This window comes from Diabrotica virgifera, chromosome 3 (assembly GCF_917563875.1).
Source record: "Diabrotica virgifera virgifera chromosome 3, PGI_DIABVI_V3a".
Lineage (NCBI taxonomy): Eukaryota > Metazoa > Arthropoda > Insecta > Coleoptera > Chrysomelidae > Diabrotica > Diabrotica virgifera.
The window spans coordinates 29,320,618-29,334,347 of NC_065445.1; the positions used below are offsets into that span (position 1 = coordinate 29,320,618).

General features: G+C 32.7%; 1 long non-coding RNA gene across 1 annotated transcript; it reads left to right on the forward strand.

Moving 5' to 3' along the window:
- The first annotated feature begins 13,016 nt into the window (after positions 1-13,016).
- LOC126882795 (uncharacterized) lies at positions 13,017-13,485 on the forward strand. The gene is made up of 2 exons (XR_007697395.1): positions 13,017-13,248; positions 13,347-13,485. It is a non-coding gene; the product is annotated as an uncharacterized LOC126882795 (long non-coding RNA).
- The last annotated feature ends 245 nt before the right edge of the window (positions 13,486-13,730 follow it).

Consider the following 13,730-nt stretch of genomic DNA (forward strand, 5'->3'; position numbering starts at 1 on the left):
TCCATTTTAAAAAAATTGGGAAATACGGGGTGAAAAATGTTTTCTCGGGAGTGAAAAAATATACGTTCCAACTAGGCCCGGAATTGGATAAAATGGCTAATTCTAAGCAACTTTTGTTCTATAGAGTTTTTTCACTAATTCAATACTTTTCGAGTTATTTGCTTGCGAGTGAATATGTTCATTTTTAACAAAAAAAAAAATATGTTTTTGGGCGGTTTTTCGCAGATAAAAAGTAAGTATTCTAGCGAAAAAAATATTCTTAAAAAAATATTCTAGTAAAAATATAGCTTATAAACAATTAAAAAAAATGGTGTACGCTTGAGGTCTGCAGACCCAGTAGAAGCAGAGTTGTAGCTAATGAAAAGTAGGTTCGTCTTCGTCAAATTCCAAATCGAATATTTCAATGTGAAATAACCAAAAAACAGAGCACTGTCGGGGAAAATTCATTACAACTTTTTTAAAGTGCTTAGAAAAAGGTTTATTTTTGTTTTTTAAAACAACTTCTAACATTAAAAATAAGTGAGTTACGCTCAAAATATTGTTGGTCTCTTTTATTTTTTGGTACAAAAATCGCGAAAATCACCCCTTAATTAAAATTAATTAAATCGTTAATTAAATTAACGATTAAATAAAATTAATCGTTACCGCTTCACAAGTTACTTTACTTTTATATTGTTTATATTATCTATAAGCCTCACTGGTTCAAAGTGCTCATTTAAAAAAAAATTGGGTTAAAAATAAAACATTTTTTTTTATTTTGAAAAAAAAAAGGGAATTGTTTATGGAATTAACTTAAAAATTATTAATAATACCAAAAATCTTAAAGAGTAATAAAATGTACGTTTTGCTTTTCTGAATATTTTTGCTTTTTTGTTTTCTTTTGAAACAAAAAGTGGTTATGCTATGGCTGTTCAAAATTGGCCTAAACTCGTGATTAGTTACTCGTTCAAGCCATTTTAAATACAGCTTTTTCAAAATTAAGTACTTTGAACCGATAAAACTTACAGGTTATATAAATAATACATAAGCAAAGTAACTCGTGAAGTGGTAACGATAAAATTTATTTGTGACCAACAATATTTTGAGCGTAACTCACTTACTTTTAATGTTACAAGTCTTTTGAAAAACAAAAATAAACCTTTTTTAAACACTTTAAAAAAGTTGAAATGAATTTTCCCCGAAAAGTGCTCCGTTTTTGGGTTATTTCACATTGAAGTATTCGATTTGGAATTTGATGAAGAAGAACCTACTTTTCATTAGCTACAACTCTGCTTCTACTGGGTCTACAGACCACAAGCATACAACATTTTTTTCAGTTTTTTATAAGCTATATTTTTGATAAGAATATTTTTTTCGCTCAAATACTTACTTTTTTTGTTATCTCCGAAAAACCGTCCAAAAACCTGTTTTTTCTGTTGAAAATGAACATATTCACTTGTAAATAACTCGAAAAGTATTAACTTAAGGAAAAAACTCTATAGAACAAAAGTTGCTTAGAATTAGTCATTTTATCCAATTCCGGACTTATTTTTAATGTATATTTTTCACCGTTGAGAGGGGGTATTCCCCTCCATTTTTGTAAAATGGAGGGGATGTAGAATTGTAAACTTTTTATTATATAATAATAGACAATCTCAACTACCTATTCCCAAATTTTCATCCTTCCTTTATTTTTTTTGGGGTTAGATTATTCTTTGATCGGGCTAATTCGCGTACATTTTTCAACACCATCTTAAAAACCATTTTCAAGCGGCTTGATGTAAGTGTTTCATCTTACTCTTGGCCCTCATTTTGGACGTTTCGCTTAAATTTGTTTTATTGCCGTAATTCTATAGTTTAATGCGACTTCACGTGGGGTCGGATTTTTTACCACTACCGAACCAATTATAACTTCGCGCTGGTTTGAATATTAGTCAGACCGTTTTGGGGTGGAAGTTTTTTGCTGTAAGTGATTTAGGAAAGCGTGTTATGAAACAGAAAATAAAAAGAATAATTTCTTCACGAAAATTTCAAGGGCAAGTTTTGTTTTATGGATGTATTATACAACAGGTAATATATGTCTATCTATTTTTTTTTTCGCCATAGATACCCCAAAAAATGTCAAATCGCCGGGATTAGACAATATTGATGCAGAACCGATCAAAAAGAAGGGCATGAACTTAAAACTAAAATACATCAAATAGTAAAAGAAGGCTGGGAACAAGAAATAATGCCAAAAGAATGGGGTGGTTGTATTATCGTACCAATACTTAAAAAGGCAGATGGGATACATGTCATGTAGTAACTACAGGCGAATTTCACTAATCAGTACTACACAATGATATTGGCTTCATTGGTACCAAAGCGATTACTGCCATATACAGAGGAAATTATTGGCCATTACCAGACTTTAGGTCTGGAAGATCAACAATCGACCAAATATATGACAAATACTAGAAAAAAGGTCCTATGTAGCAAATATTTAACATTAGCTCTTAAAGTACTCCTAACAAAATGTTACGTATACAGTGTACTATACTATGGAGTGGAATCATGGACGTTCAATATAGAGACAATAAGACGACTTAACACCTTTGAAATGTGAACCTATAGAAGAATTATAAGGGTTTCCTGGGTAGATAGAGTTACGAACATTGAAGTACTGAGAAGAATAGGTAAAGAGAACGAAGTTGAATATACAATTAAAGAAAGAAAGCTACAGTATCTCGGACATATGATGCGGGGCGAGAAATATGGCATCCTATGACTCATAATTCAAGGAAAGATAGATGGCAGTAGAAGCATCGGAAGAAGACGGATTTCATGGCTGAAGAACCTGAGAGAATAATTTGGATACAGCTTAAAACAACTATTTAGAGCTATTGCCTCAAAAATTAAAAGAGCTATGATGATTGCCAACCTCCGTAGCGGAGATGGCACTTGAAGAAGAAAAATGCTAGAAAAGTATTGGGAGTATAATAAAGGCGTACACCATATCTTTATAGACTTCATACCAAAGAAGTTGACCATGGTTGCGCGAATGTGTGTAAACAATTCCTTTGCACAAATTAAAACAGGAGGCAAAATTGCAAAGGCATTCGGCGTAAACACCGGACTCAGACAGGGAGACCCGCTGTCCCCATTATTATTTAATCTAGCATTGGAATATGCAATGCGAAAAGTCTATACCAGAGTCAAAAAACGATGTTATGAAAAACTTGTAAAATTTTAAATTCGTTATTTATTGTTGATTGTTGTTGAAATAGAATATTTTGGATTTATCAATTCAAATTGGGATTTTTGGAATCTACAGAAGAAGCAATACACTCGCCCGGTTTAAGGTGAAAAACAAGGAAGGGAAACCCATACAACAGCTAAACCAGTTCAAATATCTAGGTGCAGATTTATCAAGTTATCATGACCCAGCCATAGACCTAAGAGGACAAATAAACAAGGCCGCAGTCATGTCCCGATGTTTGAGAGATGTGGTCTGGAATAATCCATATTATGAGAATGTACAGCAAAGTTAGAGGTTATAAAACTTGAATGAGACCTGTTATGACATGGTATGGAATCAAGAGAAGACACCAATAAAACAAAAAGCATGCTACGAACAGCCGAAATGAAGACACTAAGAGTAATAGCGGGAAGACAAGAAGGGATAGAATAAGAAACAACATCATCAGGGAACAATGTGGCGTGCAAGATATAGTAAGATGGGGTAGGCAAGGACGAAGAGAATGGTTCAGTCACGTAAAAAGAATGGAGGAGCATAGACTACCAAGAATTGCTCTAGAAGGAAAACCAGCAGGCAAGCGTCCACCGGGGAGACCACCAAAAAGATGGAGAGATAGCTGGCACTCTACCTCTCAAGAAATACTTCAACAAAAATTCGAGATTTTTTGTAAAAGGTATATTTAAAATTCCCTAAATAAGGGTTACATTAAATCGCAGAACGTTTTCGGATTAAGAAATCCATCATCAGTGTTACTACAAGCCAAAAAATAGCATGCCAGATCCACCAAAATATTTTGGATAAAAACTCTTTAAATGTTTACAGTTGTGTTATATTACATATTAATAAAAATACTCAATGATGTTGCACATATACCTGAATATTACCCAGGGCAACACAGGACTCTTTCCACGTGGTTGGTATTTGAGGATTAAAACCTCACATATTGAAGTTTAATGGCCAGTTCAATGGCCATTGAACTTCAGGTCTTACTTCAGGTGAGAATCCTCAAATTCCAACCAAGTGATAAGAGTCCTGTGTTGCACTGGGTAATAACCAGGTATATTTGCAACATCATTGAGTATTTTTATTAATATGTAATATAACACAACTAGTCCATTGAATTGTTACATTTAGGGTTGCATTTCTTAGAGGAGTCAATTTTATTTTTTTAATGTGTAGGGGGGTTGAGTAAAAGCTTAAGTTCAAGTTTTTGGGGTCGCCACCCTTGTCCCCCGGCCGCCATATTGGAAAAAGGGGTGCAAAGAGCTTTCGCGCTGTATCTCCTAAACTAGCAATCCAACAGAAAATTTAATGACACATAAAATGTAGCAAATTAAATTTTCTACAATTTTATGTCTATTACTTTTTATCGTCAGGTGACTGACAAAAAAGTTATAAACAAAAATAAGAGAAAATTTTGTAAGAAACCTTTTGGAGGTTATAACTTTTTTCCGTTCATTTCACAACAAAATAACTTTTCAATAGTGATTTTGTAGAGGATTTTTCAATGAACAATTTTCACTATACAATTGTTTAATTTTATTTATTTTCTAGGTTTTACAGCGCTCCAAACTTGACCAGATTCTCGAATTCTCATAGGAATACAATAAAAATAATATTTTTCTATCCATATATTAGGCGAGCGGCATCAACCGTTATGCCGACCACGAAAATCAAATTTAAGGTGAATGACCAATTTTGGTCCATTTTTATGTTTTCGAGGTCGCTGAATCCGAATATGAAGTTCGTTTTTATCTAGAGGTGGTGGAACATGTTCAAACATCAAATTTTATACAAAAAATCCAAAAATCAATTTTGATGATTTTTCAAATTTACCTCGCTGTATCTTTGGTCGCTGTAAATATTTCCTTGTGAAAATTTTACTGTGTCATCTCTGAAGTATGTAGATAACAATGCAATTTGTCCAAAATGTTTAAACACATTAAAAAAGGAGTTGTTAATTTTTAAACATTTTGTCATCATATTTCGTTAGTTTCATGTTTACTTAAAAAAGTTGAGTGACAAACTTTTTAGTTTATAATTTTAACCAACACAGCAATAAAATATATTTCATGAAGAAGTTTTTTGGAAAATTTTAAGTCAAAATATTCAATAGGAAAAAAGTAATGTTACTTCATAAACAAGCGGCACACCCCAAAAAACGCTTAAATCTCGAGATCCTGACCACCGTGTGGTGAATGGCTAATTTTGATCATACTTTATGATTTTAATAAAAAAAATGGTTTTTTGCTTTTATTAAGAATTTTGCATTTTGCGGTTGCGTCATTCTTCTTCTGAACCGGGGATTTTAGCCTCAAACAACTTCTTGGGCCTTTTCTATATATCGCCTCTTTGCTTCAATAAGGTGTTAAGTTAAAAAGTACAATTTTACAGGAGCCTCCTTTTTAACTTACAAAAAATTATTGTCTCCAAAGCAATGCATTTTTATGGTCCATCTAATATTAACTATAAATGCTAACTACTTACGTCTCTGAAAATGTTCGATAGGCCTGATGATGTAATAAATTTATCGAAAAATTTGCATATTTACAAAAAATGTGATAATATGTCACACTTTTCCTGCAAAAATGTAATAAGATGAATGTTACAAACTGACTTGTCACGTTGTTGATGATATTATTTTTGTTATGTTACTGGGTTATACAATAAACAAACGTTGTCGAAGTAAAAGATTTTAAATTTGAGAATATGTTCTTTATTGGAAAAGTAACTATAACAAACAATATTAGAATTACAAGGCGAAATTAAACTGGAATAATTCTTAAATTAAAACTATTTCTTAAAGTTATTTAATAATGCGTAAAAGCTTAAATTCTAGACGAACTAATTTCATTAATTTACGAAAATGTAACACTTAAAATGTTGTCTTTGTCAAAACAAGCAAAAATACGTGACTTTTAAAACTACAACGATTCATAAAATGGCCTGTGATATCTTGGAATTAGGATTTTATTAACCAAATCCAGGAGATCCGTTTTTTTATTATCGGGCATACCTGGTTTTGCGCTGTATGCATCTCTCAATTCCAAATTCTTGCTCTTTTTCTTTTTATTAATAACTATTGCTTTCTGCTTTCTTAAATTGTTTGTCAGCGTATGAATTTTAAAAAAATATAGCTTCGGTTCGCTTTTTTTAAATTGATTCACCTTTAAACCTGCTAGTTTTACTGTCTCATTACGTTCATCTTTCAGTAAAGAAAAGTTAATTACAGCCGTTACATAGGGCTGCATCTTAATTGACGTTTAATTTCTCTCTCAATTTGAGAATGAGCAGGATCTCTCTGGTTTTGGGTGTGCCCTTTTATCAAATATTTATGCGTTACTGAGTTAAGATTTTCAATTGTTTTTACTGTGTATAGATACATACAGGTCATAAATTTATTTTTTTGCTGGCCTGCACAGAATAGAACACAACGTCCAAATTGTTGACTGTTTCTGAAACTTTCTTAAGGTATTTGTAAACACATGTACCGATTTCATTCACAACTCTATGGGCGTTTGACTCATCCCAAACATAGCTTTCAACACAGTTATTCTGAATGTTGCATATGGTTGAATTAAGAATATTCAATGTCGATTTATAGTAGCAGACCGAGATCTCCCTTTTGGGGCATTGGAACACTGCTTTCAAGTCATACACTGCGACCAGAATTGTATTGTCTTTTATCATTTTCTTTCTCTATATGTGAGAGAATTTCATGACATCCGCAATTATCTTTCATTGCTGAAATGTTGCTGGCTCTATTTTTCTTCTTTAAGGCCGTCTCAATAGGCCGGTTATTAATTACTAAAGTATTTAAAAAAATAGTTTACACACTCTAGTCTTTACACCAGCAACAATTAAAAAGAAAGCGTTATTATTGTCACGAGAAGGTGCAACGTTCCCATCGGCATCCATTTTAACGTAACGATATTTTGGGACGACCACTGCAACACTCTTTGCGATAAATGACCACTGTTTTCGATGTTTCCTAAATCCCAGTATTCTTTAAATAATTGCAAACGTCGCTCCTCTGTGATATTTGACCGACATTTGAAAGCACAACTTTTTCTGCAAGGTGGTTTCAATGTACATTCTGGAATGGATTTCTTTGCCTTCAGTGTTTGATAAAATTTTCCACAATTTCTCAGTTTCTTAACTACATTTTTTTACCAATTATCTTCTTGTCTTCGTCTTTTCTTTTCTATTTTATTTTGACTACAATCTGGATTTGTTAACTTCTGTTGAGGGGCGCTTATATTTTCCTTATCAGACGGTTTACTTTGTATTGGTATAAGTTATTAAGTATCATTTCATGATCTTCCCTAGGTAGCTGATTCACATTTTCACATAAAAAATTGTCTTATTTCTTGTGCTAATAGGTAAATCTTATTCGTCAGAACATGAAGCATTTCTTCGATTACGATGTCTTAGTTCCGCATCTTCATAGTCTGGGTCTTTTACGGAGTCGTCGCTATCTGTAAAGAAAATTATGGTTAGAATATTACCAGAATTAGGTAAAAAAAATGAAATGCTTTTTGAACATTTGAAAAATGAACATTAATTGAATACATAAAATTACCTTCACTGAAAGAGCTTGATGAGCTGGTTGACGAGTCACCAGACGAACTACCGCTAGTCGAATCACAACGACTACGATTCGGAAATGTTAAGTCAACTTTTCCTTCTGTTAACAATGAGTCCTCTATGTTTGAAGTTCTATTCTGTATGTTTTGTGTTGTGCCATTATCTAAAAAACGGTACGTTAAATTTAATAATATTATATAATAGAAGATAAGAATAAAACAAGAAAATAATAGTAATAACAGCCATATACGTAAACCTGTTAGGGATACCGTACCTAACACAGATATTTAAATTTTACACAAGTTATCGGTCAATCGTAGCCAGAATCGGCGATGAATGACAACAAAACCTATCGTCTAATGGGTGCCTAAATACTTCGTAGATAACTAAAACTTACATACCTGTCCTAGTCATTAGAACGGGAATGTTCGATTTCTCGGTTGCCATTGCAAGTTCAAGGATCCTCTTAGATCACGATTCCATTTGAAAAAATAAGTACATACTAGTTATTTATTTTAGTATGAACAATGTAATATTCAAAAATATTCCCCATAAAAATATTGTTTTTTTCTGGAAGAACGAAACATCAGAATGTAACTTGAACTTGTTTTTCGTACTGGGAAAACTTTTATCATATACAACGTGGTATCCTTAGATAACACAAAGCAAAGTTTATATATTTTCAGCAACAGTGTGACACGAAGGTATATACCAATTCACACTCCATGGACAATTTTCAACAACACTGTTTTAAAATAAACATATCACACTATAGAATAAAAAAATATTATTGAATGAATACATACCTTTGCAATCACAATGTAATATCGTCGTGATATCACTTTTTTGTCGAAAAACTAGGCTTTGCTTGAGGAATGACAACTGTCTTGTCTCGTTTTTGAAGCAAAGCACTTGGAAGAAAGAGATAACGTGATATCGCAATGTAGCACCGTTCCTCTGTTTCTTTTCCTCATACATTTGCTATTACTCACTGAATAGATACCGCGTTTTTGGAGAAAATAAAGTTTGACACGGCGGTTTTAATTATCAAATAAAAAAAATATTGAGTTTTTGGACTTGTCACGTTATTGAAGCAAAGAGGCGATATGCTTAGGGTTATAAGTTTTATAGTGGGGAGAAAGGTCAAAAACAGATGAATAATAGCATAGGAATGTTAAAATCATAATAAATTGTATGAATAAAAAATATATATAGATAGAACATTAAGCCTAACTTTTGTTTTTATTGTATCCCTATGAGCATTCGAGAATCTGGTCAAGTTTGGAGCGCTGTAAAACCTATATAAATAAACAGAACTAAACTACTTTATAGTGGAAACTTTTCGTTGAAAAACTCTCTACAAAATTGCTAAAGTGTTATTTTATTTTAAAATGAACTGAAACAAAGTTATAACCTCCAAAATAAACTTGTTAAATTTTTTTTACATATTTTTGTTTATATCTTTTTTGTTGGTCACTTCACGATAAAAAGTAATAGAAACAAAATTGTAGAAAATTTAATTTGCTACATTTTATGTTTAATTAGATTTTCCGTAGGGTTGGTAGTTTACGAGATATAGCTCGAAACCCCTTTACCATCCATTTCCAAGATGGCGGCCGGGGGATAATGGTGGCGACCCCAAAAACTTGAACTTAAGCTTCTACTGATCCCCCCTACATAATAAAGAAATAAAATTGACTCCTATAACAATTGCAAGGTATGGCTTAAAAAATGTAACATTTTAATGGAGTAAACTGTAAACATTTAACCTTTAACTACCAGCGCATCAAGTTATAACATAACTACACGCGTGGCGTACTTTGTACGCCACAAGAAAATACACTTAAAAACAGCGGATTTGTTTAATTTTTTTTTTTTAAATACACTTAGTTGTTTGTTATAAACCTTATTCGGCATCAGTGAATACTTGGAGTTCCTTTTCAGTAAGCCAATTGGGATTTATACCTGGAATCATGGAATAAAATTACTAATAAATTTTTTTTTTAAATGTGATTTTTTACAGGAGAAAAATATTGTTTACAAAGAAAAATATATTTTTTGCCATAATGACTAAAAAACAATTAAAATATGTACTTATATTACGACTTATAGTAATATAATCCTGGGGTATATTGTCCACCACCGGAAACAACAAATAATAAAATGTAAATTACGATCTTTCCAGAATGCCGATTATAACGAAACTAAAACCAAATTGTAAAGCCCATTCCAGTGATAGGTTAGAAAAATAGGCAAGGTCAAAAATTAAATTTTTAAATATATTTCCAGTAGAATTCTTATATCTGGCGTACAAAGTACGCCAGCGCGTGTAGTTAAAGGTTAAAGAGTTTTTACCCAAAATATTTTGTGGCTCAGGCATGCTATTTTTTGGCTTTTAGTAACACTGATGATGGATTTATTAATCTGAAAACGTTCTGTGATTTAATGTAACCTTTATTTAGGAAATTTCAAATATACCTTTTACAAAAATCTCGTATTTTTGTGATTTATGGTATACAGCCAGCTACAGGAATTTTATTTTCCTCGTGGATTCGTTAAATACTTCAACGTCTGAATTAACAAATCGATAGATCTACAACAAGTATAAGAAGAAGAAGAAGAAGAAGAAAATAATTTGGTTTCGATTTCACACCAGTGCGGAAATTAATAAAACCGCGTTTTACATTTAATCGTTTATCCGGAATATGTTTTCAACAATTTCTCTCAGAAATTAACCAGTTAAATTGGAGCTATTTGTTTGAATACCTGACTATTCAAGTAAATCAACAAGTAAATTCTCACTTGAACCAAAGTTTTAATTAAGTGAGATTTGTGTTTCAATAGATTAAGGCTAGAGTCAAAAACAACTAAGCGGAACTCTGAAAATTTAGTCCTGTCGCCAGGGGGGGTACAACGGCCTCGTTAATTCAGATGGACTTACTCAAGTTTTTTTTATGTATTTTGACCCGTAGAACACGAATTTTTTGGGTAACAGTTGATCCGGATGTCGATAAGATTGTTATAGACCAAGAACTTGAGGAATCAAATAACAGCGATTTTTGGCAAAACAAAACAATATTTTGTATTTTTTGGGTCATTTTAAGCAAAAAATATTTCTACAAGTTTTTTAGTAGGATGCACAGTTTTCGAGATAAACGCGGTTGAACTTTCAAAAAATCGAAAAACTGCAATTTTTAAACCCGAATAACTTTTGATTAAAAAATAAAATAGCAATTCTGCTTAGCGCCTTTGAAAGTTCAAGTCAAATTATGTCGGTTTTGATTATTTGCATTGCTAAAAATTTATTGTGTTATTGTTAAACAAAGCTACAAACAACTAGTGCGTGAGTGATGTTTCTATGATTTCTCATTTAAAATCGAACGAGTAGGTAGAATAGGTCCTAGTGCAATCAAGACTATTTCTACGTTACATGCGTTAAAACGCATGTAAAAGCACGGGAAACCCTACGTGTTTATGGCTTTGTTAAACAATAAAAAAATAAATTTTTACCAATGCAAATAATCAAAACCGATAAAATTTGACTTAAACTTTCAAATGCGGTAAGCAGACTTGCTATTTTATTTTTTAATCAAAAGTTATTCGGGTTCAAAAATTGCAATTTTTCGATTTTTTTAAAGTTCAACCGCGTTTATCTCGAAAACTGTGCATCCTACGAAAAAACTTGTAGAAATATTTTTTACTTAAAATGGCCCAAAAAATACAAAATATTGTTTTGTTTTGCCAAAAATCGCTGTTATTTGATTCCTCAAGTTCTTGGTCTATAACAATCTTATCGACATCCGGATCAACTGTTACCCAAAAAATTCGTGTTCTACGGGTCAAAATACATAAAAAAAACTTGAGTAAGTCCATCTGAATTAACGAGGCCGTTGTACCCCCCCTGGCGACAGGACTAATTCGCATTATTCAAATTTCACAACCATTAAAATATTCAAGAAATTGCGATTTGCGTTGGCTCGATAACTGCTGCTGGAAACTAAGTGTAGTGCTGGATCTAGCAGGTATTTGGGATAACTGTTATCCCATAAAAAAAAAGAAAATAAAAGAATTAAACATTGTTTTGCTAAGTGCTACAATCTGGTTGTAACGTTACAAACGTCACATCATTGATATTTTATTTTTAAATAATTATGTTATTTTATTTTATTTTTTTTTATATATATCGGGTGTTCTACAGCATTCGCCGTTTCCCGCATCCTATTCGCCATGCTTTTCGGTCACGAATATCTTCCTCGTTGAGTTGTCTACTGTTCATTGCTTTCTCTACATCTTGTATCCATGTTCTCTTCGGTCTGCCTCTTTTTCTTCTCTCGGGTGGTACATACTGGATCATTTTCTTGGGCCATCTTGTTGGTCCCATTCTCTGGACATGCCCGTACCATATTAATCTTTTTTGTTCTATTCTGTCTATAATATCCTTTTCTACTTCCATTCTTTCTTTTATTTCTTCGTTTGGGATATGCTGCAGTTTAGATATTCTGCAGCTTCTTCTAAGCGCGTCCATTTCTAAAGCTTGAAGTCTTTTATTTTGTCGGTCTTTTACTTCCCACACTTCCGAGTTGTACAGGACAATTCCTTCCACGATAGTTTGGTAGATTTTTTTCTTTGTCTGATTTTGCAGTCCTGTACTCCACCAAATGCCATTTAGCTGTTTTATAGCTTTTCTTCCTTGGCTTATTCGATATTCTATATCTTGATCGCATGTGGAGTTTTTGTCAAAAATTGAACCTAGATATTTAAATTCATCACATCCTTTTATGTATTCCCCTTCTAATTCTAAGTCTTCAGTATCACCTCCGACTACAAGGTATTCAGTTTTCTCCATGCTCATTTCCAAACCCCATTTTTGGTACTCCTCTTTCAATTTTCTAATCATGTAACTGGCGTCATCTTTATCAGCAGCAATCACAATAAATCACAGCAATTTTATTTTTTTTTAATATTTCAATAATAATAATCTTCTGTATTTGTTATAACTTGTTTTCCCGTTACAAATTGGTTTGGCGCCTGGCCTATAGGTAACTCTCTTTTCATCTAATCATTTAGTCACAATACCGAACATGCTTACCCATCTTTCTGTACTCCGTTGTCATTTCAAATTTCGATGACAGTGACAATCTCTCAGTAAAGCCGGCAGCAAACGACATGCCCCGCGCACTCTAATAAAAAACATGTAATCGTATTTATTTTCCTTCCATTTTGTCAGAGGCGCTGATGTCGGCATTGTGATTGGTGGAACATGACTTTTGACAAATCCTGCGCTATCTGTGAATCTGTGTTCAGTGTTCGTGTTCGTTCGTTCGTTGTCGTTCAGTTATTTTATATGGTCGGTTATGTGATGTGTTTGTGTCACCATAAAAAGCTGATATTCAGTCGTGTTTTTTGATATTTTTGTTATTTTGTAATCGAGTACCTTTTTAAAGGTAAGTTTTTCTGATTGTAAGGTAGAGATTTTCTGATTGTAGGAACTGGTTATCCAACAGTTTTAAAATCCACATTTTATTTCGCGTTTTGTTGTTAGGTCTAATGGCTCCCATCAGGTGTTGTGTGCAGACGGTGGAAAAATTCAACGAGTAAACATATATTTAATCCAAATTAAATACTCATATTTCTATGTAAAATGTCACATTATTGTATAAATAAATAATTAAGAAACAAAAGTTGTTTGTGTTGTACCTTTATTGTCCACTTGAATAAAATATTAAATATTGGAAGTACCGTATGGAGGCTATGGTGTACCTAGCATGGAGGCTAGATTAAGCCACTCTTCCTATCCAATCAACAACAAGAACGTTTAAAATTTCACACCTATCATGTCGAAGCTACAGACCACTTATGTGGAGGCCAGATTTGTAGTACCCTTCCATTTAACCAGGTGCTGAGATGGCGCTGAAATACGTGACAT